The sequence below is a fragment of the Chiloscyllium punctatum genome, chromosome 39, assembly GCF_047496795.1.
Source record: "Chiloscyllium punctatum isolate Juve2018m chromosome 39, sChiPun1.3, whole genome shotgun sequence".
Lineage (NCBI taxonomy): Eukaryota > Metazoa > Chordata > Chondrichthyes > Orectolobiformes > Hemiscylliidae > Chiloscyllium > Chiloscyllium punctatum.
Genome location: NC_092777.1, coordinates 8,216,653 through 8,243,586, shown reverse-complemented (window position 1 = coordinate 8,243,586; position 26,934 = coordinate 8,216,653). Strand labels below are relative to the sequence as shown.

At 42.3% G+C, this 26,934-nt stretch overlaps 1 protein-coding gene and 1 long non-coding RNA gene across 5 annotated transcripts in view; one reads left to right on the top strand and one right to left on the bottom strand.

The window, feature by feature from the left end:
- Nucleotides 1-18,009, top strand: part of LOC140463799 (uncharacterized) — a 76,691-nt gene extending 58,682 nt beyond the window's left edge. For both annotated transcript variants that reach the window (XR_011954781.1, XR_011954780.1), the window contains 2 exons: nt 15,561-15,700; nt 17,099-18,009. This is a non-coding gene — a long non-coding RNA (uncharacterized lncRNA). The remainder of the gene's footprint in view (nt 1-15,560; nt 15,701-17,098) is intronic.
- The window catches only part of recql5 (RecQ helicase-like 5), a 134,166-nt gene that overhangs the window by 53,790 nt on the left and 53,442 nt on the right, over nt 1-26,934 (bottom strand). The window lies entirely within an intron of this gene.

Sequence of the window (26,934 nt, the reverse complement as noted above, 5' to 3'; positions counted from 1 at the left end):
GTGGGTTACTCTTTGGAGGGTCGGTGTGGACTTGTTAGACCGAAGGGTCTGTTTCCATACTGTACAGAATCTAATCTAAAAAAGTGTTGTAATTGTAACAGCCTCCACCACCTCCTCCGGCAGTTCATTCCATCCATGCACTTCCCTCTGGGTAAAAGAGTTACCCCTCAAGTCCTTTTTAAATCTTTCCTCTCTCACTATAAACCTATCCATTCTAGTTTTGGACTCTCCATCCTAGGAAAAAGGTCTTGGCTATTTACTCTATCCGTGCCTCTTATGATTTTACAAACATCTAAGCTCCAGGGAGAAAAAAACTCCAGCTTATTCAGCCTTTCCCTACAAGCTCAAACCCTCTAAAAACCTGACAACATCCTTGAGAATCTTTTCTGCATTCTCTCAAGTTTAACAACATCCTTTCTATAGAAGGGTGACCAGAACAAAGGGGCAGGGGATATTGGAACTCATTTTGCCAAATGGCTGTGGAATTAGAATTAGCTTTAATTGTCACATATACTCAATGAATATAGTGAAAAATTTGTACATCACCACTTACAGTGCCAACCTAGGTTCAAAAGGTACCTAGGTACAGCTTCTTTCATTACAAGATCTTAGACAATAGAGAAATAAAATGTCCAGGAGTGCAGAAATAAAAGCTCAGTACAGACCATGCAGGCACCTAGCTTCCAGCCCACACCAGGCCTTCCCTCCAAACCATGCTGGCCTTCACTCTGAGAACCATGAGGTTGGGAGATTACTCTAGGCCGATAGGTCACCACGCCAGAAGCCACGATGGGAGGAGGCTGCTGTGCCAAGCCAGGAGATTTCCACATCACACCGGGAGGCTGCTATGGGAGGAGGCTGCTGCACCAGGCCAACAGAACACCATACCACTCCAGAAGGTCACTGTACCTGGCCGGGAAACATGGGCCGGCAGTTTACAGAGGCCCTAAGAGAAAAAGCACCAAGAGGAAGAAAAAGAAGAAAAGAGGGACCTTGGAGTTCAGGTGTACAGTTCTCTGAAAGTGGAGACACAGGTAGACCCAGCAGTGAAGGCGGCTTTTGGCACACTGGCCTTCAGCGGTCAGAGCAGAGTATCTAAGTTAGGAAGTTATGTTGCAGTTGTACAGGAAACTGATAAGGCTGCACTTGGGAAAATAGTGTTCAGTTTTGGTCAGCTTGTTACAGGAAGGATGTAATTAAACTTGAAAGAGTGCAGAAAAAATTTAAAAGCATGTTGCCAAGACTCAACGGTCTGAGTTATTGGAAGAGATTGGACAAGCTAGAACATTTTTCTTTAGAGCATGGGTGACTAAGTGTGTAAGATCATGAGAGGCATGGATAGGGTGAACGCACTCAATCTTTTTCCCAGGGTTGAGGAATCAAGGATTAGAGGACATGAGTTTAAGGTTATAAGGGAAAGAATAAAAGGGATGCTGAGGGGCAACCTTTTTCACACAAAGGGTGGTACGCAAATGGAATGAACGGCAGCAGAAGTGGTTGAGGTGGGCACATTTAAAGGCATTTGGACAAATACATGGATAGGAACCATGATTTGGAGATGCCAGTGTTGAACTGGGGTGGACAAAGTTAAAAATCACACAACACCAGGTTATAGTCCAACAGGTTTAATTGGAAGCACACTAGCTTTCGGAGCGACGCTCCTTCATCAGGTGGTAGTGGAGGGATCAATCCTAATACAGAATTTATAGCAAAAATTTGCAGTGTGATGTAACTGAAATTATACATTGAAAAATTGATTGTCTGTTAAGCCTTTCATCTATTAGAATACAATGATAGTTTCACTTCTTTCATGTTTAAACACAAAACCTTTCTTTTAAATAGTTGCATTCTCGGGTTAGCTGTTAACAATGGTGATAGCTAGACAATATGTTGAAGGTGTTGGCCTCCTGTGTTCTCTGTCTATGCCATGATGTTTAGATTGATTCTAATCTATAAAGTGAGATAACGGAGTTTTACATGAATTCATGCAGTTTTTGAGCTCAGAGTTCTACATGAATAAAGCGTGTGTGTGTGTAGTGAGTGCAGAGTGTCTTAAGTCTGTGCGGGGGTGCTCACAGACTTAAGACACTCTGCACTCACTACACACATACACACTTTCTCACATTCACAACCCCAACTCAGACAGACAAAGACCCACATGCACACATATATATTGTGGGGTGAATTTGTACTTGCAGAGTTACATTGTACTTTGCTCAAAAACTGCATGAATTTATGTAAAACTCCGTTATCTCACTTTTTAGATTAGAATTAATCTAAACATCATGGCATAGACAGAGAACACAGGGGGCCAACGCCTTCAACATATTGTCTAGCTATCAACATTGTTAACAGCTAACTCGAGAATGCAAGTTTTTTTTTAAAAAAGGTTTTGTGATTTACACACGAAAGAAGTGAAACTATCATTGTATTCTAACAGATGAAAGGCTTAACAGACAATCAATTTTTCAATGTATAATTTCAGTTACACTACACTGCAAATTTTTGCTATAAATTCTGTGTTAGGATTGAGCCCTCCACTACAACCTGATGAAGAAGTGTCGCTCCGAAAGCTAGTGTGCTTCCAATAAAACCTGCTGGACTATAACCTGGTGTTGTGTGATTTTTAACCATGGATAGGAACAGTTTAGAAGGATGTGGGCTAAGTGCAGGGAAATGGGGTTAGCGTTGATAGACATTTTGGTCGGCATGGACCAGTTTGGGCTGGAGGGCCTGTCTCTGTTCTAGACGACTCTATGACTCTTAAGAAAAGAATGGGTGGAGAGACAAGCTCTAATTGGAGTGTCCTACTCTACTGCCACCTTGGCCATTTGGATAGGGTCATACAGTAATATAGGATGGACACAGACTCTTGGGCCCAAACTGGGCCCATGGCACCCATTCAGCTAATTCCAATTTCCCCCATTTTGTCCATATCACTCTAAACCCTTCATATCCATGCACCTACCCAAATTTTTTTTAAATGTTGCTATTGTACCTGCCTCAACCACTTTCTCTGGGAACCCATATGCACCACTCTCAGCGTGAGAAGTTGCCCTTCAGGTCCTTCTGAAATCTTTCCCCCCTCACTTTAAACCTCTAGTTTTCAATTCCCCATGCCTGGGGAAAAAGACGACAGAGGAACCTCGATTATCCAAAGGACACAGGTGGGAGTATTTCATTCATTTAATCAAATGCCAAATAACATAGTTTAGTCAAGCATCAGGACCGTGCAATCTTGTTTGGATAATCCAACATCTGGATAATTAAATGCCAGATAATCGAATTCCTCATGAAATCTTGAGATTGATTAACTTTGTTCAGTAAAATATCAAAGGAAATTGGTGGGTTAAGAGATTTAAGGTTTAGATCAGCTATGATCTAATTGAGTTGGAGTATAGATTCAAAGGGCTGAAAGGCCTCCTCTTATTCCTGTGTCAACATGTACTCAGTTCCTGATAAATCAGTTTCAGATCCAAAACAGAGTATAATCTTTTCAACTGGCTATTCCAAAATTGATCGATTGGGTACTAACTATGGTAAGGACGTTAACGCAAATAATTTCTGTCAAAAATATTTATTAAAGCAATTCATTCCAATGCCATTTCCTTATACTCTGAAACAGTTACTCAAATTGGTCTGTAGGAGCAACTTGGCTGCCCTTATACTTGCTACAATAAAATGCCTATTTAGTAGCTCAACAAGCATTAATGGATTTAGCCAATACACTCCAATGCCTATGAAAAGTAGCTTTGTCCTTCATCTCAGGCCAAGCAATAGCAAACATAGTTCGTATATTTTCTGAACAGTAGCCAAGAGCACCTCAAAGAGGTCATTTCTTTGAAAACACATCTATGAATATAGCTGCTGTCAGACTGCAGTGCATGCAAAGTGAGTGAGTTCCACAGAGCAGAAGAGAATGTGGCACTTCAGTGTAAGAAGTCTAAATGAAAGGAGGTAAGGACACTGATCTTACCAAGCCAATCTGACATGTTTTAATAAGTTGACGTGCTTTTATAGAGACTGAAGTAAACCCAACATTCAGTAACAGATCTAAAACATAAATATACCAGGAATGGAGTTGAGAATTTAACTTAGTTATTGCTTTACTCCCAAAATGGAGATGGCTGAAGTAAAAAGAATGTAAAATAGAAAGTGACAGTGGTAGAGAATGATCGAGCCACTTAAATGTGCTGACCTATCCCTTTCCAGACTGGGGTTTCCAGTATGACATGGTTTCTGTTTTGTTTGTTTGAGTAGCACATTACATCTGTGCCAGATATTGATGAAATGAGTGTGTGTTTCCTTTTAGGTAGCCTATACGTTTTTCTAAGACAGGAAGCTAATCTTTGCAGTGAATCCTCCACAGAGAAAAGTTTGATAATGATTACTGCGGACAGGAGCCAAAGCTCAAAGGTATTCAATAAGACAGATTTGAAGGACTGCAGTATTCTTTCTGCATTATGGATGTTTTCTTGGAAAATCCTCTGAACTGAAGTCTGCTGAGCAGAGTTTTCCAGTTCTGTTTCAGCGGATTGGTGTAATCATCCACTGGCTAACAACTCAATACAGTCAACATTCAGGATGTTAGTAAGAATCAGGTTACAATGGGTAAGAGGTTGCCATCATCTCTTACAGTTTGGCTACTCCAGAAAAATACAGAACCAATATGAAAATAACTTTTTTAAATTCAGTCATGGGATATGGATCTCACAGCCTGCAGCCTAGAGAAAGTGAAGACTGCAGATGCTGTGGTGCTGGAAAGACACAGCAGGTCAGGCAGCATCTTCCTGCTCCTTGGATGCTGCCTGATGTGCTGTGTCTTTCTAGCACCCCCAGTAGATTAGATTAGATTTTTAGATTACTTACAGTGTGGAAACAGGCCCTTCGGCCCAACAAGTCCACACCGCCCCGCCGAAGCGTAACCCACCCATACATCTACATTTACATTTACATTTACCCCTTACCTAACACTATGGGCAATTTAGCATGGCCTATTCACCTGGCCTGCACATCTTTGGACTGTGGGAGGAAACCGGATAACCCGGAGGAAACCCACGCAGACACGGGGAGAACGTGCAAACTCCACACAGTCAGTCGCCTGAGGCGGGAATTGAACCCGGGTCTCAGGCGCTGTGAGGCAGCAGTGCTAACCACTGTGCCACCGTACTTACTAGCCATCTTTAATTGTCTAGGTGGTGATGGTGAGCAGCAGTCTTGCAACACCACAGCCCATATGATGTAAGGACATCCATAATGCTGATAGGAAGGGAACTCCAGGATTTTGACCCAGGATAATGAGGGAACAGAGATATATTTCCAAATCAAAATGCTGGATAAGTTGGTTAGGAACTTTAAGTTGATGATGTTCCTGTGCATCTGCAGCCCTCATCTTTCTAGATAGTATTGATTTACTGTGATTCATTTTTATTCACATCATAATTTTTACTACCTCAGCATACTCCAAAATCTTAATTAAATGGTGTCAAAGCATGGTTACTGTTTTAATGAAGGAAATGTGCACATCAATTTATGCATTGTGATGGCCCATAAATGACAATGTGATAATGACCAAATGTGTGTTGGTGGCTTTGGTTTTGGGATAAATATCAGCCAGGACACTCCTTTTCTTCTTTAGTATCTTCAACATGGCAGCCTGGACCTCAGTTTAACAGTTTGTCTACAAATATAGCACACCCTTAACATTGTGCTGAAGCATAAGCCTGATTCATGCATGCTGGTCTCTGGAGTAGAACTCAAATCCACAATCTTCTATCTCAGAAACAAGAGTGTTACCTATAGTGTAACACAGTTATAGAATTACATAGCACAGAAACAGATCCTTCAGTCTAGCCAGTCCATACCGACCTCAATCCCAAACTAAACGTCCCACTGACCTGCCCTTGGCCCATACCCTTCCAAACATTTCTTATTCAGATACTTATCTAAATATCTTTGAAATGTTGTAACTTCCTTTGGATGGCCATTCCACACACAAACAATTCTGTTGAATAAAACGGACCCTGAATCTTTTTAAAATCTTTCTCCTCTTGCCTTAAGAATATGCCCTTTAGTCTCGAAATTCCCCTCCCTGGAGAAAAGACCTGCCATTCACATTACCTATACCCCTCATGATTTTATAAACCTCTATACAGTCACACTTCAACCTCCAGTGAAAAATGCCCCAGCCTACCTAGCCTCTCAAATAGTGGGATAAGAGTGGCCGGTATGGGAAAGTATTTAATTGGGGGAGGGGGAATTACAATGCTATTAGGCAGGAACTGGGGTGCATAAGTTGGGAACAGATGTTCTCAGGGACATACACAACAGAAATGAGGAGGTTGTTGAGGGAGCACTTGCAGATAATGTTGGATAGGTTTGTCCCACTGAGGCAAGGAGGGGATGGTAGGGTCAATGAAACTTGGGTGACAGGGGTTGTGGAACATCTAGTAAAGAGCAAGAAGGAAGCTTACTTAAAGCTGAGGAGGCAAGGATCAGGTAGGACTCTAGAAGGTTACAAGGTTGCCTGGAAGGAACTGAAGAATGGACTTCGGAGAGCTAGACGGGAACATGAAATAGTTTTAGCAGGTAGGATTAAGGAACATGCCAAGGTATTCTACACTTAGGTGAGGAACAAGAGAATGGCCAGACTGACTGTAGGGCTGATCAAGGATAGTGGAAGGAACTAGCGCCTGGAGTCAGGGGAGGTAAGGGAGGTCCGAAATGAATACTTTGCTTCAGTTTTCACTACTGAGAGGGACCTTGATGTTTGTGAGGACAGCATAAATTAGCTGATATTCTCAACCAGGTTGATGTTAAGAAGGAGGATGTGCTGAAAATTTTGTAAAATATAAGGCTAGATAAATCCCCTCGGCCAGATGGGATATACCCAAGGTTACTACAGGAAGCGAGCCAAGATATTGATGCGCCTTTGGCGATGATCCTTGTGTCTTCATTGTCCACTGGAGTAGTACCAGATGATTGGATGATGCCAAATGTTATCCCCTTGTTCAAAGTTGAAAATCATACAACACCAGGTTACAGCCCAACAGGCTTATATAGAAGCACTAGCTTTCGGAGCAGCACTCCTTCATCATATGGTTGTCAACCACCTAATGAGGGAGGGGCACTCCAAAAGTTAGTGCTTCCAAATAAACCTGTTGGACTATAACTTTGTGTTGTGCAATTTTTAACTTTGTCCACCCCAGTCCAACACCGGCACTACCAAGCAGAGAATAGCTCCCTTGTTCAAGTATTGGAATAGGGATAATGGTGGGAATTACAGACCAGTCTGTCTTACATCAGTGGTGGGCAATTTACTGGATAGGATTCTGAGAGAGACAGGATCTATGATTGCTTGGGAAACTTAGTTTGATTAGAGATAGTCAGCATGGCTTTGAGAGGGGCAGGTCATGCCTCACAAGCCTTATTAAATTATTTGAGGATGTGACAAAACACATTGATGAAGATACAGCAGTGGATGTAGTATATATGGAAGTTAGCAAGGCGTTTGATAATGTTCCCCATAGTAGCATCATTCAGAAAGTAAGGAGGCATGGGATGCAGGGAAATCTGACTGGATACAGAATTGGCTGGCCCATAAAAGGCAGAGGGTACTAGTAGATGGAAAGTATGCAGCCTGGAGCTCGGTCACCAGTGGTGTTCTGCAGGGACCTGTTCTGGGACCTCTGCTCTTTGTGATCTTTATAAATGACTTTGATGAGGAAGTGGAATGGTGGGTTAGTAAGTTTGCCAATGACACAAAGGTTGGAGGAGTGGTGGATAGTGTGGAGGGCTGCTGTAGGTTGCAACGGGACATTGACAGGATGCAGAACTGGGCTGATAAGTGGCAGATGGAGTTCTACCTGGAAAAGTGTGAAGTGATTCATTTTGAAAGGATGGATTTGAATGCAGAATACAGGGTTAAAGGCAGGATTCTTGTCAGTTTGGAGGAACAGAGGGATCTTGGGGTCCACGTTCATCAAAGGTCCAGAGGATTAGATATGGTAGACAGTGAAAGTCTTTTTCCTAGGATGATGTCAGTTTGTACGAGGGGGCATAACTACAAATTGAGGGGTGATAGGTTTAAGACAGATGTCAGAGGCAGGTTCTTTACTCAGAGAGTGGTAAGGGCGTGGAATGCCCTACCTGCCAATGTAGTCAACTCAGCCACATTAGGGAGATTTAAATAATCCTTCGATAAGCACATGGATGATGATGGGATAGTGTAGGGGGACAAGCGGAGAATAGTTCACAGGTTGGCGCAACACTGAGGGCCAAAGGGTCTGTTCTGCGCTGTATTGTTTTATGTTCTATCCCTCAAAGATGCCACCCAAGTTGACAGGATTGTTAAGGCGGCATATGGTATGTTGGCTTTCATTAGCAGTTTAACAGATTATGCTGCAGCTCTATAGAGCCCTAGTTAGACCACACTTGGAATATTGCATTTAGTTCTGGTCACCTCATTATAGGAAGGATGTGGAAGCTTTAGAGAAGGTGCGGAAGAGATTTACCAGGATGCTGCTGGAATAGAGGGCATGTTGTATGAAGAAAGGTTGAGGGAGCTAAGGCTTTTCTCTTTGGAGTGAAGAAGGACGAGAGGTGATTTGATAGAGATGTACAAGATGATGAGAGGCACAGGTAGAGTGGATAACCAGAGACCTTTTCATGAGGCTATTACGAGGGGGCATAATTTCAAGGTGATTGGAGGAAGGTTTAGGGGAGATATCTGTTCATTACGCAGAGAGTGATGGGTGCGTAGAATGCACTGCCGACAGTGGTAGTGGAGTCAGATACATTAGATACATTTAAGTGACTCTTGGATAGGCACATGGATGAGAGTAAAATGAAGGGTATATTGGTTAGTTTGATCTTAGAATAGGATAAAAGGTCAGCACAACAACAAGGGCCAAAGGTCCTGTATTACGCTGTGCTGTTCTTTGTTCTAGGTTCTTCCATAATTCAAACTCTCCATAACATCTTGGTAAATCTCTTCTGAACCCTCTCCAGCTTAATTGTACCCTTCATAGAATCACAGAATCGCTACAGTGTGAAAACAGGCCATTTGGCCCAATTAGTCCGCACTCACTGTCCAAAGAGCAACTCACCCAGACCCATTCCCCGACCCTATACTTACCCCTGACTAATGCACCTAACCTACACATCCCTGAACACTAAATTTGGCATGATCAATGTATATGTATTTGGAAAGGCAAGGACTGATTGGGATAGTCAACATGGCTTTATGCGTGGGAAATCATGTCTCACAAACTTGATTAAGTTTTTTCAGAAAGTAACAAAGAGGATTGATGAGGGCAGAGTGGTAGATGTGATCTATATGGACTTCACTAAGGCGTTTGACAAGGTTCCCCATGGGAGACTGGTTAGCAAGGCTAGATCTCACGGAATACAGGGAGAACTAGCCATTTGGATACAGAACTGGCTCAAAGGTAGAAGACAGAGGGTGGTGGTGGAGGGTTGTTTTTCAGATTGAAGGCCTGTGACCAGTGGAGTGCCACAAGGACCGGTGCTGGGTCCTCCACTTTTTGTCATTTACATAAATGATTTGGATGCGAGCATAAGAGGTACAGTTAGTAAGTTTGCAGATGACACCAAATTTGGAGGTGTAGTGGACAGCGAAGAGGGTTACCTCAGATTACAACAGGATCTGGACCAGATGGGCCAATAGGCTGAGAAGTGGCAGATGGAGTTTAATTCAGATAAATGCAAGGTGCTGCATTTTGGGAAAGCAAACATTAGCAGGACTTATACATTTAATGGTAAGGTCCTAGGGAGTGTTGCTAAAAAGAGAGACCTTGGAGTGCAGATTCATAGCTCATTGAAAGTGGAGTCGCAGGTAGATAGGATAGTGAAGAAGGCATTTGGTATGCTTTCCTTTATTGGTCAGAGTACTGAGTGTCGGAGTTGGGAGATCATGTTGCGGCTGTACAGGACATTAGTTAGGCCACTGTTGGAATATTGCGTGCAATTCTGGTCTTCTTCCTCTCGGAAAGGTGTTGTGAAACTTGAAAGGGTTCAGAAAAGATTTACAAGGATGTTGCCAGGGTTGGAGGATTTGAGCTATAGGGAGAGGCTGAACAGACTGGGGCTGTTTTTCCCTGGAGCGTCGGAGGCTGAGGGGTAACCTTATAGAGGTTTACAAAATTATGAGGGGCATGGATAGGATAAATAGACAAAGTCTTTTTCCTGGGGTCGGGGAGTCCAGAACTAGAGGGCATAGGTTAAGGGTGAGAAGGGAAAGATATAAAAGAGATCTAAGGGGCAACGTTTTCACACAGAGGGTGGTGCATGAATGGAATGAGCTGCCAGAGGAAGTGGTGGAGACTGGTACAATTGCAACATTTCAGAGGCATTTGGATGGGTATATGATTTGGAAGGGTTTGGAGGGATATGGGCCGGGTGCTGGCAGATGGGACTAGATTGGTTGGGATATCTGGTCGGCATGGACAGGTTGGACCGTAGGGTCTGTTTCCATGCTGAACATCTCTATGACTCTATGACTCTAATTCACCTAATCTGACAATCTTTGGATTGTGGGAGAAAGCCGAAGTACCTGGAGGAAACCACGCAGACATGGGGAGAACGTGCAACCTTCACATGGACAGTCGCCCAAGGCTGCAGTCAAACACGGATCTCTGGCGCTGTGAGGCAACAATGCTAATAACTGAGCCATGGTGCCGCCAGGGTGACCAGAACTGGACATACTACTCCAGAAGAGACCTAACCAATGTCCTATACAACCGCAACTGGTCGGTGTTTGTCCAAAGTGTGCAGGAGGGTTTCCTGACACAATATGTCGACAGGCTAACAAGAGGTGAGGCCATACTGGATTTGGTTCTGTGTAACAAACCAGGCCAGGTGTTAGAATTGGAGGTAGGTGAGCACTTTGGGGACAGTGACCACAATTCGGTGACTTTTACTCTAGTGATGGAGAGGGATAAGTGTGCACTGCAGGGCAAGAGTTATAGCTGGGGGCAGGGAAATTATGATACGGAGAGGCACGACTTAGGATGCGTGGCTTGGAAAAGTAGGCTTCAAGGCAAGGGTGCAATTGATATGTAGAGCTTGTTCAATGAGCAACTATTGAGTGTCCTTGATAAGTATGTACCTGTCAGGCAGGGAGGAAAGGGTCGTGTGAGGGAGCCGTGGTTTAATAAGGAATTGGAATCCCTTGTTAAAGGGAAGAAGGCGGCCTATGTAAAGATGAGGCGTGAAGGTTCAATTGGGGCGATTGAGAGTTATAAGGTAGCCAGGAAGGATCTAAAGAGAGAGCTAAGAGCAACAAGGAGTGGACATGAAAAGTCCTTAGTTAGTAGGATTAGGGAAAACCCAAATGCTTTCTATAGGTATGTCAGGAAGAAAAGAATGACTAGGGAAGGAATAGGTGCAATCGAGGATAGTAATGGGAAGTTGCGTGTGGAGGCTGAAGAGATTGGGGAGGCACTGAATGAATACTTTTCGTCAGTATTCACTCAGGAACAGGACATTGTTGTCGATATGAATACTGAGTCACAATTAATTAGAATGGACGGCTTTGAGGTATGCAGGGAAGAGGTGTTGGAAATTCTGGCAAGGGTGAAAATAGATAAGTCCCCTGGGCCTGATGGCATTTATCCTAGGATTCTCTGGGAAGCAAGGGAGGAGATTGCAGAGCCATTGGCCTTGATTTTTATGTCCTCGTTGTCTACAGGAATAGTGCCAGAAGACTGGAGGATAGCAAATGTGGTTCCCTTGTTCAAGAAGGGAGTAGGCATAACCCTAGTAACTATAGGCCGGTGAGTCTCACTTCTGTTGTGGGCAAAGTCTTAGAGAGAATTGTAAGGGATAGGATTTATGAACATCTGGATAGGAATAATGTGATCAAGGATAGTCAGCATGGTTTTGTGAAGGGCAGGTCGTGCCTCACAAACCTTATTCTTTGAGGTGTTGACTAAGGAGGTGGACGAGGGTAAAGTAGTAGATGTAGTGTATATGGATTTTAGTAAGGCATTTGATAAGGTTCCCCATGGTAGGCTACTGCAAAAAATACGGAGGTATGGCATTGAGGGTGAGTTGGAGCTTTGGATTAGGAATTGGCTGGCTGGAAGAAGACAGAGTGTAGTAGTTGATGGTAAAGGTTCATCTTGGAGTGCAGTTACTAGCAGTGTTCCGCAAGGATCTGTTTTGGGACCATTGCTGTTTGTCATTTTTATAAATGACCTGGAGGAGGGGCTAGAAGGCTGCGTGAGCAAGTTTGCGGATGATACGAAAGTCGTTGGAGTTATTGACAGTGAGGAAGGATGTGGCAGGTTACAGCGGGATATAGATAAGCTGCAGAGCTGGGCAGAAAGGTGGCAAATGGAGTTCAATGTGGGTAAGTGTGAGGTGATTCACTTTGGTAAGAGTAACAAAAAGATGGGGTACTGGGCTAATGGTCGGATACTTGGTAGTGTGGATGAGCAGAGGGATCTTGGTGTCCATGTACACACATCTCTGAAAGTTGCCACCCAGGTAAATAGTGCAGTGAAGAAGGCATATGGCGTACTGGCTTTTATTGGTAGAGGAATTGAGTTCCGGAGTCCTGAGGTCATGTTGTAGTTGTATAAGACTCTGGTGCGGCCGCATCTGGAGTATTGTGTGCAGTTTTGGTCGCCATACTATAGGAAGGATGTGGAGGCACTGGAATGGGTGCAGAGGAGGTTTACCAGGATGTTGCCTGGTATGGTAGGAAGATCGTATGAGGAAAGGCTAAGGGACTTGGGGCTGTTTTCATTGGAGAAAAGAAGGTTTAGGGGTGACTTGATAGAGGTGTACAAGACGATTAGGGGTTTAGATAGGGTTGACCATGAGAACCTTTTTCCACGTATGGAGTCAGCTATTACGAGGGGGCATAGCTTTAAATTAAGGGGTGGTAGGTATAGGACAGATGTTTGGGGCAGATTCTTTACTCAGCGAGTCATGAGTTCATGGAATGCCCTGCCAGTATCACTGGTGGACTCTCCCTCTTTTATGGGCATTTAAACGGGCATTGGATAGGCATATGGAGGATAGTGAGCTAGTGTAGATTAGGTGGGCTTGGATCGGCGCAACATCGAGGGCCAAAGGGCCTGTACTGCGCTGTATTTTTCTATGTTCTATGTTCTATCCTAACTCCTCTCCTCAAAAGGTCTGAGTAATGAAAGCAAGCATGCTAAATGCCTTCTTAACCACCTTATATATCTGCAATGCAAACTTCAAAGAATTAAGGACCTGAATCTCTTGGTCTGTCTGTCCTACCCAAAGCCCTACTTTTAATTGTAAAAGTCTTGTCCTTGTTTGTTTTACCAAAATGCAATAGTCTGCATTTATTCAAATTAAACTCAGTTTAGCACTTTTCAGCTCATTGACCCAATTGATCAAGGTTACTTTGGAATATTAAATAACCTTCTTCACGGTTCATTATACCACCAATCTTGGTATCATTTGCAAATTACTAACCATGCCTTCTATATTCTCATTTAAATCATTTATGTAAATGACAAACAAAAGTGGATCCAGCACCGACTCTTATGCAACACCAAGAGTCACAGGTCCCCAGTTCAAAACCCATCCTCCACCATCAGTCTATCTCTTGCTGGTTATCCAATTTTGTAACCAATTGGCAAGCTCACCTTGAATCCCATGCGAAACCTTATCAAAGGCTTTACTCAAGTCCAAGTACCTGAAAGATTACCTCATAAGATAAGTTTTATCTACTTTTAAGAATATCCTGAGTCTAGTTAGGACTCTGATAGCTCAGTTATGTAATGCTGATAATAGTAAAAAATAAAATGCAACATAATTAGCTCTTAAATACTATGTAATAAGTCTCTGTTTATTAAAACTGAGCCCCAATTCTACTAAACCCGAGAAAGTATCTTTGCCCACTTGCTGTTAGTGACCTCAACTAATACCATTAGGAAGAACTGACAACATTGAATATAGCCAAGACAACTCAGTTTGTTTCAGTGGACATGGCCACAAAGGATACCACTCGCAGGCTGAGCTCATAGCCCAGTGTGCCACAGTTGAAATCATGCTCAGAATATACATGTCATGTTCCAGTACATTTTAAACTATTAGCTACGAAGTTAAAATTTTGAACACATTGTTAAAATAGCTACTGCAAACCACATGACCTTTAGTGTTTTGAGTTCCACACAGTCCTGAGTATAAGCTAACCAAGTATGAACATTCAAAATCAATCAGGAATTCACAAATCCCTTTGTTCAAGGATAGATTATCAGCAAGAGACCAAGACAATTCCAGCCAGGTTTTCTTCCTGTTTCACCAAGGGTATATGATATAATAACTCAATGCAGGTGGACTGAATGTGGATGAATCCCATCCAGCTTCCAATGGTTGGTTGCCTCATCCAAACCAAGTGTGCATCTCAAAGTGTGAGGTGACTGCACAGGATCCATAACCAAAACATCATTTTTTCTTGTAAAAGGAGCTTGGAAATTGGACAAGTTACATGGTGAGGCTATCATTCTGTTTTCTGCTTTTAATACAGTAATCTTTTCTGCAAAATCAGAGTTCCAACAGAAAGTCATCACTTGCTGCAAGTCAACTAAGCATCTGAGGACATAAACAACATTAACTTAAAAGAAAGTTGAAACCCCCCCAACCTGTTCCAACTTTGAATTCAGCTGGAAATAACTTCAGAAATTTGACTGTAAGGAGTCTTGCAGCTTGCATAGAATTCTCTAATTTACAGCACCTCTTCAGCTAAAATATTAACTCTTGAAAGAAACTAAAAAGAGACTGACACAATCATATATTGTTTTATTCTTGTTTGTGTGGTACTGTGTGCAAGATGTCACATTATAAGTATTCAGGGTTTCTTTTTATGTATTTGCCCAATCCATCTGGGTGTCACTGCCTATTCCAGCATCTCTTGTCCACCCTTAATTGCCCAATGGACAGTCAACAGCAAACAATAGTTTTGAAGTCACATGTAGGACGAGAAATTTCTTTCCCAAAAGGGTATTAGCGTACAAGATGAGTTTTTACGAATTTCACCATCAGCTACGCTGAGATTTGAACCCATATTCCTGGAGCATTAACCTTCTGTTACAGATTACTAACCCAATTTACACCAGAACTAAGTCTGTGATAATAAATAACCTTTCTCACTTTAAAACTCTCAAAAATCTTGCTTTTGGAAATTGAGATGATCACTCCAAGACAAAGAAAATATATAAGTTTTACATACAAAACAAACACTGATCTCAAGCCATGGAAAACTCTTGATTTCTATCCATAACAGGACTGCAGGAAAGAAAAGAAATGCTGGAAATGAGTAAAATGGCCACCTGTTGGAGAAGGTCCTCAGGTGCTGTTAGGCCCGTTTTATAAATCAAACACTTCTTTCCATTGTATCTAAAGTTCAGATTCTTTAACTGTTGTGTATATTTTTCAGGCTCATTCCTTGCCTAATCACCAGATATTTTAAAAATATTAAAACATAAACCTGTCTTTTACAGTGGCCCATTCATCACCATCCTGTAGTAAAACTTACGTTTCCTCCTCTCCTGCAGCTCTGTCAGAATGTCTTCTGAAGCTAACTTCTGGGAATACTGGGAGAATCTAATCAATAGACTACTCAGCAAACTTCACGACTTTCACCAGTCTGACATTCTAACACGTACTTCGTTTTTCATCATCCTGATATTCATCTGTAAGTACCAGCTAAAATTGTCGGGTATAAATTTATTGTAGATTTGCTGAATATTTTATTTGTTTTATTATTTTTACATGCACCTAGGTGCAGTGAAAAGTTTTGTTTTGCTTGTAGTACAAGCAGATCATAGGGTGACTGAACAGAGTGAGGAATGCAAAGCTACAGTTGCAAAGAAGGTGCACAAAAAGCAAGATCCAACATTAGATTTTAAATTTGAGAGGTCCATTCAGAAGGAGAAAGTGACGACTGCAGATGCTGAAGATCAGTCGAAAAATGTGGCGCTGGAAAAGCATAGCAGGACAGGCAGCATCTGAGGAGAACAGTCGACATGTCAAGCAACCCCACCCCTCCACCCGCAACAAGGAGGGTCCTCACCTTCCACCCACCAATCTTCAGATACAATGCATCATCCTCCACCATTTCCACCATCTCCAGTCAGACCCCACTACCAGAGATATGTTCCCCTCCCTACCCCTGTAGGTATTCTGCAGAGACCACTCTCTCCCATTCCTGATAAAGGGCTTAAGTCCATTCAGAAGTCTAATAACAACAGAGAAGAAACTGTTCTCGTACCTGTTGGTGTAAGAGTTTAAGTGTTTGTACCTTCTTCCTGATGGAAGAGGTTGGAAGAGATTAGAACTGGGGTGGGAAAGATCTTTGATGAGATTGGCTCAGACTTGAAGTAGATCATTGATACGGCACATGTAGTTATTGAATCAGTCAGCGCAAAGGAACCATTCAAGATGTTTCACCTAAAAAGCAGACTCCTGAGCCACTGAGTACAAGAAAAGGACAGCTTCACTGGACCACCCATACAACAGTATTCTTCTACAAAAGTCGTGATCATTCTGACCACATGAAGCAAATATTTGCTGTTGAACATCCTAGAACTGACTGGAGATGGGAGTGAACTTAATCAGACCAGCGGTTATGTCCATGACACTATGCTAGCTAGCAATTCCAAAACAAGATTAAATTGCATAATTGCTTTTAACTTTTAGACTAAGTAAATTTGGCTCACTAGCCTCCCTAGGCAATTTTCTCCATACTTAACTTCTTCTATGTTGCTCTAGGACATTGCCACTCAAAGCTGTCTCAGGGCTCTGATCCCTTGTTCAGCACTATGCTAGACTGCATGTACCTCAGTAAGTGCTGCAATTGTGGAACTTGCTACCACAAGTTGAAGTGAATTGCATGAAAGAGAGAGAAAGGAACAGAATGATAAGGTGACAAGTTGAATTTAAGGAAGACTGAGATGGTGTCTGTGGAATATAAACTCCAGTACTGAACTGTTTGGAATGAATGACTTACACCTGTGTGTAAATGTTTTAAAGTGACTACTGGGCAATTCTGTGAATTTTGCACCAAGGTTACACTGTTCTCTCTTATTTTCAGGTACTATTCTCCTGTTGATTTTTATTCCTGTCATTTGCTGCTGCTGTTCCTGCAATTGCGGCAAAAGAACTGGCAGAGTGAAACCCACATCCCATCCCTAACAGTATGAATCCTCAGATGGACATGACAGCACATGAGCAAGGGGCCTCCGTGGCAGTGCTGCACAACGAAGACAGGCTGTAATGTTCACTTCTCACACATCACTTTGTACACAACCAAGATGGAACACAACACCTGGTCGAAGAGTTGTCTCCAATCATTAGCCCCTATGTGACAGTCTGTTAGTTGAATAGCAAAGAACACCTTAAAACCCTAAACTTGATAAATATATGCACATGTACACATTCAACTGTTAAAAAATCCTATAAACCTTTCACAATTTTTGAAATTCATCAAATACAGTGAACATGCTCATTCTCATCTTATTCAAATGCTTTTCACTGAATAGCATTATTCCTAACAAACAGTGTTCATTGCAAAATTCAAAAGTCTTGACACTATTGATTCAAAGCGATACAGATAACAACAACAATGCTGTACACACCAAGAGTGACCAGCAACCTCCATTCTAGCCACCAACATAGTAATCATCTTCCAATCAATCAGACCATCCTGGCCACAGTGGGACTGAAGTTTATTCATCTTGAAGTGCATGATATAACCATAAATAAAAGGTTAGCTATCACAACAGCTAATTTGCTCTGACCCTCAAGTGTGATTTTTTTTCCTGGCTACCAACACAACCCAGTTACTATGGTCTTCCATATTCATGCACGTAAATATTATTTCAAATCTATTAGGCAACATAAGAGCAACCCACGACCAGAGTCACCAGTAACAACAGACCTTCTGCCACTCTTAAGCCAACTTTCACAGTATCTGCTTTTAAATGCCAACTGACAATACTCCAATGAGCACCATTAATTGCTGCTTTTTGCCTGGCCTCATTTACAGGCCTTGAGGAGGATTGGTACTAATTGAATTATAAATAAGAAATATTAAACAAAGTATTTAATAAACTGTTGCAAGTAAATGAATGGCACTGATACGTTCTTTACAGCAATCTAGTCAATTCATCAGATTCCCTCATCTTACTCCAAACTAACTGATTGGTCAGAACTGAGCAGAGGCAGCACAGAAACAGAATATCAATCTTGAAGGAAAGCAACAAGTTCTCATTTCAAACTCCTGAGCTTGGTAAAAACTTTGGCAGAGACACTACAGCAAATTGAAATGGCTGACTCAAATGGCTAACCCCAGTACAATGGTTGAATTCTGATTTACCTAAATCCACGTGCAAGTCATATCACCTATCACAAGGTGGTTTCTATAACTAATTCTGTCCTGCTGTCTGAAAGGGCACAGCTCACCACCAATGGAAAACTTCAGTTATTTTTTCCCCAGGTGCCCAAACTTCCATCCTTCTCAGATGGCCTCACACATTGAGAGATGGGTAACAGTTACTTGAAAAGTTGATGAGCGGATAAATCACAGACAAGTCCAACCTTGTACCAAAAACAAAGGTGCTGGAGATCACAGCAGGTCAAGCAGCATTCATGGTTAGAAAATAAGCTAACATTTCGAATCCAAATGACTCTTCAGAGCACCTGCAGTAATTTGCTCCTTCAATTCTGTACCATGTATCTGCATGTACATACAAACATAAGCAAGGTCAATGATCCTTGTAATCACTGTCGGCATGGGAACCCTTGCTTGGTTTTTGCTCTGTGCCAAAGTACATGAGCTGAAACATCAACTTTTAACACCCCAACAGTTAAGTCAACAAAGACTAGGAGTGGGGCGTGGATCTGAGACTATACCAATTGCTTACAACTGGACCCGAAGAACTAGAGACACTCAACAGTGTTAACTTCTCACATAAATTAAGGACCAATGATTATCTGTGCTTTGTTAATCATAGAAATTGTTCACCTTTTTACAATAGTTCACCATGTCACCAAGCAGGCCATGTTCAAATGCATGAAGATCTGGACAATATCTAGGCTTGGGTTGACAAATGGCAAGTAACATTTGTGCCACACAAATGCCAGGCTATGACCATCACCAATAAGAGACTATCTAACTACCCTTCACATTCCAATGTGTTATCATTACTGAATCCCCAACTATCATCCCGAAGGTTGCCACTGACCAGAAACTCAACTGGACTTACCACATGAACACAGTGGCTACAAGGGCAGGTCAGAGGCTAGGAATATTGTGGCAGTTAACTCACCTCCTGACTCTCCAAAGCCTGTCCATGATTTAAAATAGACAAGTCAGCAATGTAATGGAATACTTCCAATTTGCCTGGATGAAAGCAGCTCCAACAACACTCAACACTCCAACGCTCCAACAACAACACTCTTGACACCATTCAAGAAAACGCAGCCTACACATTGGCACTACATCCACTACCGATGCTCAGTGGCAGCAGTGTGTACTATACACAAGATGCACTGCAGAAATTCACCAAAGATCCTCAGTACTTTCCAAACCCACAACCAATTCCACCCAGGAGGACAGCAAATATATGGGAACACAACTACCTTCAAGTTCCCCTTCAAACCACTCACCATCCTGACTTGGAAATATATCTCCGTTCCTTCACTGTCACTGGGTCAAAACCCTAGAATTCCCTCCCTACTTGCATTGTGGGACTAGCCAGCAGGTGAACTGCAGAAGTTCAAGAGGACAGCCCACCACCACCTTCTCAAGGGCAACAAGGGTCAAGCAATGAATGCTGACTAGCCAGTTACACCTATATCCCACAAATGAGTTTTTTAAAAGTATTCCAGGATCCATGAGAATCATATCCAGTTAATTGTCTTTTGTATCCAGTTACATTGGGTGCCCTTCTGGTAATTTATTTCACAAATTCATTACCCATTAGAGCTACAGGTTCCATCCAGCTTCTGTTCTATTCGGAAATAGAAATACACAGCAGGTCAAACAGAATTTGAAAAGAGAAAGAATGGTGATGACATTTCAGCTGTCTCTTCATCTAACATCTTACTACTGACAAACAGTGATTCATCTTATATATGTAACATCTCACTGGGACCTCTTGGTATTTCAGAGGGTCAGTTAGCTGGATGCCATCAACAAAGTGGTGCTAACAGCAGGAGTTACCTTCTCACACTTGCTATTGTCATCATGAAGAACTCTCCTCCTCAATCACTTCCCACACCTGAGGTGCAGTGACTGTCAGATTAAAACACCACCAGCTATCTCTCTCTCTTATGAGGGTGGGTCCATGTGACTTTACCTTACTATTAGAAAATGGCAAAGAATTCACTTGGCTTGAATTAAAAACAATTTTTGCTCTCATTAACATGAATACAATGCTGAAAACTCTTGGAGTAACAATAACAAGGGCACATTTATTATAGCTACTCGCTTGCGAACAACATACTATTTTATGACTTAACAAATATTTCTTATTAAGTTACTGACAGTTTATTCCACACTTAAATTGTAAGCTAAGCCAACAGGTCCTTGCCCATTTTAGCCACATTAAATCTGTCAAACAAAAGCTCCCAAAAACTAAAGGCTTTGCCAGAATGAATTGAAAAGCACATACCACAATGATGAAGGGGACAACGGCCTTGTGGTATTTTCACTAGACCATCCAGAAGCCCAGATAATGCTCCAGGGGACTGGGCTAGAATCCCACCATAGTGGAATTTGAATTCAATAAAAATCCGAAATTAAGTGTTGCAAACTCTACAACCTGAAGAGTTGTAGAATGGCCAACTTTATGGGCATTTAAATGGTCATATTCTTGTCCAAATGCCTATCTAATAACAGTTTAAGTTAAATGGGCTTTAGATTGGTTTCACAGGGTGGCGCAACAGGGCTGAAAGGCCTGTACTGTGCTGTAATGTTCTGTGTTCTTTGTAATAAAAGTCTAATGATGACCATTATTGGGGGAAAAAGTATCTGGACCTTTAGGAAATTGCTTCCTTTAGGAAAAGAAATCTGCCTTCCTTACCTTGTCTGATCTACATGTGACTCCATAGCCACAGCAATATGGTTGACTCTTAACTGCCTTCTGAAATGGCCTGGCAAGCCATTCAGTTATAAAAATTGCTACAAAGTCTCAAAAAAATGCAAGAAGGCAGATCACCACTGTCTTCTCAAGGGCAACTAGGGATAAGGAATAAATAATGGCCCAGCCAAAGACACCCAAGTCCCACAAGTTTTTTTTTTAAAATGTCATGGCAGTAACACAAAACAGAAAGGGGCAATAGATGGCATCACTATTATTAAATCCAAAGTGTTGAACACCCCTGCTTAAAAGAGTGGAATCAAATAATCAGGGTGATCAGGTTGGCACGTAATTCATTCCAGGGATCAAGACAAATTTTCATAATTAGAATAGAACTAGCCAGTGAGCGTGAACGGAGAAAAACGCAGCATAAACATCAGGGATCATATTTGTTTAGAGAGATCAATAAGATTCCAAAAATTCAGCGCTGAAACTTAAGAGCTGCTTTACACTTGGAAACAGAAATCCTGGAGTTTCACAGAAATGGACATTGAACCATAAAGGACTCAGTAGTTAAAGGTGAAATGAAAATTAACAAGGTGACACATATTTAAACTGAATATTCCTTATCAGCTAAAAGGAGGCCAGCATTAACTACTGTGTTTAAGGATACCCTCGGGTCGGGGAGTCCAGAACTAGAGGGCATAGATTTAGGGTGAGAGGGGAAAGATATAAAAGAGACCTAAGGAGCAACTTTTTCACGCAGCGGGTGGTACGTGTATGAAATGAGCTGCCAGAGGATGTGGTGGAGGCTGGTACAATTGCAACATTTAAGAGGCATTTGGATGGGTATATGAATAGGAAGGGTTTGGAGGGATATGGGCCGGGTGCTGGTAGATGGGACTAGATTGGGCTGGGATATCTGGTTGGCATGGACGGGTTGGACCGAAGGGTCTGTTTCCATGCTGTACATCTCTATGACTCTAAATAAACCAGTTCTTATCTGACATTGTGCCCTCTCATAAAAGGAAAAATTGAGAGGGTACAGAAGTAAAAATAGGTATACTGAGAGGTCCTCAAAGATACTTGGAAAAAGAAAACTCTGACATGTTGAATCCATCACTATTTTTCTTTTTTCGTTTAGAACTGAGGGTCAAGGTCAACAGTTGAACTTTGAACAGCTACTTGTTTCAACAGAGAAGAGAACAAAGGCAGCTGTTTGCTGTTGAGAACTAACATGCAACTTAATGACTGCTGCAAGGGCACTGTAGATGAATCGGCACCTCGTTGTTGCTCTGCTCAGGGTTGTTTGGATGTTGAATTGAGTTAAAAACAATGACTGCAGATGCTGGAAACCAGATTCTGGATTAGTGGTGCTGGACGAGCACAGCAGTTCAGGCAGCATCCAAGTAGCTTCGAAATTGATATTTTGGGCAAAAGCCCTTCATCAGGAATAAAGGCAGCGAGCCTGAAGCATGGAGAGATAAGCTAGAGGAGGGTGGGGGTGGGGAGAAAGTAGCATAGAGTACAATGAGTGAGTGGGGGAGGGGATGAAGGTGATAGGTCAAGGAGGAGAGGGTGGAGTGGATAGGTGGAAAAGGAGATAGTCAGGTAGGACAAGTCAGGACAAGTCACGGGGACAGTTACTGAGCTGGAGGTTTAGAACTAGGGTGGGGGGGGAGGGGAAATGAGGAAACTGTTGAAGTCCACATTGATTCCCTGGGGTTGAAGTGTTCCGAGGCGGAAGATGAGGCGTTCTTCCTCCAGGCGTCTGGTGGTGAGGGAGCGGCGGTGAAGGAGGCCCAGGACCTCCATGTCCTCGGCAGAGTGGGAGGGGGAGTTGAAATGTTGGGCCACAGGGCGTTGTGGTTGATTGGTGTGGGTGTCCCGGAGATGTTCCCTTCCCCCCCCCCCACCCGAGTTCTAAACTTCCAGCTCAGTAACTGTCCCCATAACTTGTCCGGACTTGTCCTACCTGCCTATCTTCTTTTCCACCTATCCACTCCACCCTCTCCTCCTTGACCTTCATCCCCTCCCCCACTAACCCATTGTACTCTATGCTACTTTCTCCCACACCCACCCTCCTCTATCTTATCTCTCCATGCTTCAGGCTCACTGCCTTTATTCCTGTTGAAGGGCTTTTGCCCGAAACGTCGATTTCGAAGCTACTTGGATGCTGCCTGAACTGCTGTGCTCGTCCAGCACCACTAATCCAGAATCTGGATGTTGAATTGGTCAATCAAGGAAGGAGTGGTGCTAACCAGCCAATCACAGAGAATGCTCATGAGAAAGAGAAAAGCAGAAATTGCTGGCAAAACTCAGCAGGTCTTGCAGCATCTGTGGAGAGAAATCAGAGTTAATGTTTTGTGCCCAGTGATCCTTCTTCATAACTTCTCCTTAAAATTCAGCTTCCATTTCTGAGGAAGGCTCACTGGACCAGAAACTTTAACTCTGATTTCTCTCCACAGATACTGCCTGACCTGCCAACTTTTTCCAGCAATTTCTGTTCTTGTTTCTGATTTCCAGCGTTCACAGTTCTCTCAGACTTTTGTTAAGGGAGAAAACCAGTTATGACTGTGCTTTCACAGGAGTCAGTGAGATTTCAAAGCTTCTAGATTGGCTGCTTTACTTGGCACTTGCCAGTTTCTCTCCTGTTATCGAATGATTGAAGGTTCTTAGGAAAGAATCACTGTCTGTAAGAAATTAGTAATACTTCTGGAAGACTGATGAGCTATTTGCATTCACCGGTGACTTTGGAATTCGAGCAAGATATATGCCAGTGAACAACTCATTGTCTAAAGGTTTCATGAAGGTCAGGTATTCATCTTTTGAAATTGGGTTAATTGAACTGACAAATTTTGTAATGATTGAAATGCTGCAGCCAATTTGCAGATAGTAAGCTCCTAAAACAGCCAAGTGTTGTTCAATAGATAAATCCTTTCAGTTGATTACAGAATTATTACGGTGGTGGTGATGGCCTACGTGTCATATAAGCACTCTCAATGAACATTATGACATTGGACCGATATCCCTTTACCTCTGTACCTTGTTTCTATTGTGATTGATTAAATAATAAACAGGATACAACTCCCCTGTTCTTCTCAGGGACAATAACATGGATCTTTTACATCCGTTGTTGGAGGTGCAAGTAGCCATGTAACAGGAGAGTACATATTAACTCTGATCCTGTCGAATTAATAGCTTTCACACTGCCAGAATGATTATATAACTATGTTAACCTGTCAAGATGACAGTGCGACTTGGTCACCCTGTCAGAGTTACCCAGTGCCCCTGACTCCTCTTCAGAGCTGTCACCTTGCAAGTAGTCAGTCAGTTAGTTAGTCAGTCAGAGACAACAATGTCACCATTTGTGCCACAGCTGAGACAGGATTAAACACTGTGCCAAAGTGAGGTCATCGCCACCTATGTTTACATCACTAAATAATCAACAAAAATTACAAATAAAGCTGCTGGGCACAGCTGGGTGTGGCTGAATAGTCATGCATTTTTTTCAGGTGCAGTGTCAGCAGATTAATATTTAAACGCAAACACACTAACAGTTGATTTGGTGGAACCGGAAGAATCGAATTTAGACGAGAGGAGTTCTGCTGAGGAGCAGCAACCAGTTCACTGTGATCGAACAGCTTCAGGTAAGATTAATAATCCATTGGAGAGGAATTATCCACAGCATAGACAATGGTTATGTACAGAGGCAGGCGGAGCTTCACTGAGTACACTCCCAGGTGAGTACATATTAAAGGTCACTTCAAGTCTGTATTTGCAACAAATAAAGAAAGAGAGACTGAAAACACAAGCAAGGAAAGTTTCTGGAAAAGTTGGTTCAAAATTTGAAGGTGAGGTTCCAGTGTCTAGTATTTGCCTGCAGAGGGAAATGTGTTACCCAGAGACATGCTCACACCAGAGCTTTCCAAATAGGCTCCTGTCTGCGAATGTTGATTGAATGCATTCAGGACTCACTTAACTTCTCTCTAAGATCCCATGTATGGCACAGACAATAAGAGTTACAATTACTCACCGGGCGACAGCTCTGAAGAGGGGTCAGAACTACTGGGTAATCCTGACGGGGTGACCGAGTCACACTTTCATCCTGACAGGGTTAATGTGGTTATAAAATCACTCTGGCAGTGTGATAGCTGTTAACCGGACAGGATCACAGAATTAATTTGCATGGAAGTGTGAAATGGCTACTCACACCTCCAATAGAACATCATCAGTTGATTATGATTGTCAGGTCAGCTAAACACCAGCAGAAAGTGTTCCTTTAACTTTGTGTACCCAGGTAGCAGTGCATGAAAAGCTTGATGCATTATAAGGATTCACAATAACTGCTGCACCCTTATCCCATCTACTCTACAACCAGTGACTGCTCCTGTCCCACTCTGAACCACGAGAGCGTGTCACCTTACTCCACCTAACCCAAGGTTCAGTATTTCTTTCACTGCTCCTTTCCTGTATTTCTATTTGCAGGGATGGAGCCATCATCAAGCCTCAACCTGGGACCTACTCTCTGGAGTTGGCTGTTGAGTAACAAGTGGGCCCTGGGGAGTCTTGTGGTTATTGCCACTTTCATTGCCATGTTCTTGATTCTTGTTTCATTTGCTGTAACTTATGGATTGTGTTCAAAGCCAAAATCAGTGGCCAGGCCTACTTAATCCTACAGAAAGGATTGGTAGCAATTGGAACTGCTGCAATGTGGACCTGCCAACAGATGTCCCAACAACCCGAAGTCCCAACAGAAACCCAACAGGTCAATGGCAGCAGGCAGCACAGCAAGATTCCCAAAAAGGATCTCTTACAACCTCACTTCACAGCATAAACCACTTCAACCTAACTGCTGCAACGGGAACCCCAATACCTGACTTCACAAAAAGGAAACACAAGAACACAACTATGACAACAGCAAATCCAAATGAGGCAACATCAACCTCAACAATTTGACCCCTGGCAATTAAAACCCACACCCGTTGAAGGGCTTGGCAGAAGTATTTTGGGAACACCCTGAACCAGTTTAGTTAAATGGTTACCCAGCAAGTACCGCCCACCAACATGATGGAGACAGCTCCATCCAGGTTCCAATCTATGCACTGCAGAAGAAACTGACCGAAAAACCGAATCAACAGCTAATGTGAAGTGTACCTGGAACAATACACAGCTTTCCTTAAGCATAATTATCATCCCATTGTAAAGTGCTCACCTGTAATTTAGACATAATAACTTGAGCACTACTGCAGAAAACAATACACATATGTAAGAACATTAGTTAAAAATCATTTGATGAACTGTACATGAAGCTAAAATCAGAGTTTTTATTTGTACCCTTCTTTGAGAAAGATCACAATATTTGCAGTCCAACAGTTCTTGGGCACCACCCTCAGTCAAGGGAAGATTGGAAATTAATAAAAGGTGCCTCTACAATTTCCACAATAATTTCTATCAATATCCTTGGATGACTCTCATCTGGACAGATATAAATTCTATACCAATTGGTATTTCCCAATTTAATCTCTATGATATGTACTATTTGCAGATACTCATACTGTTACTTAAATACTCATTGTTAATATTAATAAATTTGGACACTATAATAACTAACAATTACTGATATAAACTTTATGTGGCTTATTAATTAGTGACATGCATTCTATACCAATTGATTTTTACTGATGTACATCGTCTACCAGTTAATATTTTACAAAAATTCTAAGGGTCACCGGACCTGAAATGTTAACACTGATTTCTCTTTGCAGATGCTGCCAGACTGCCTGAGCTTTTCCAGCAACTTCTGTTTTTGTTTCTAGTGCCTAGGAAATGCCATATGGTCCAT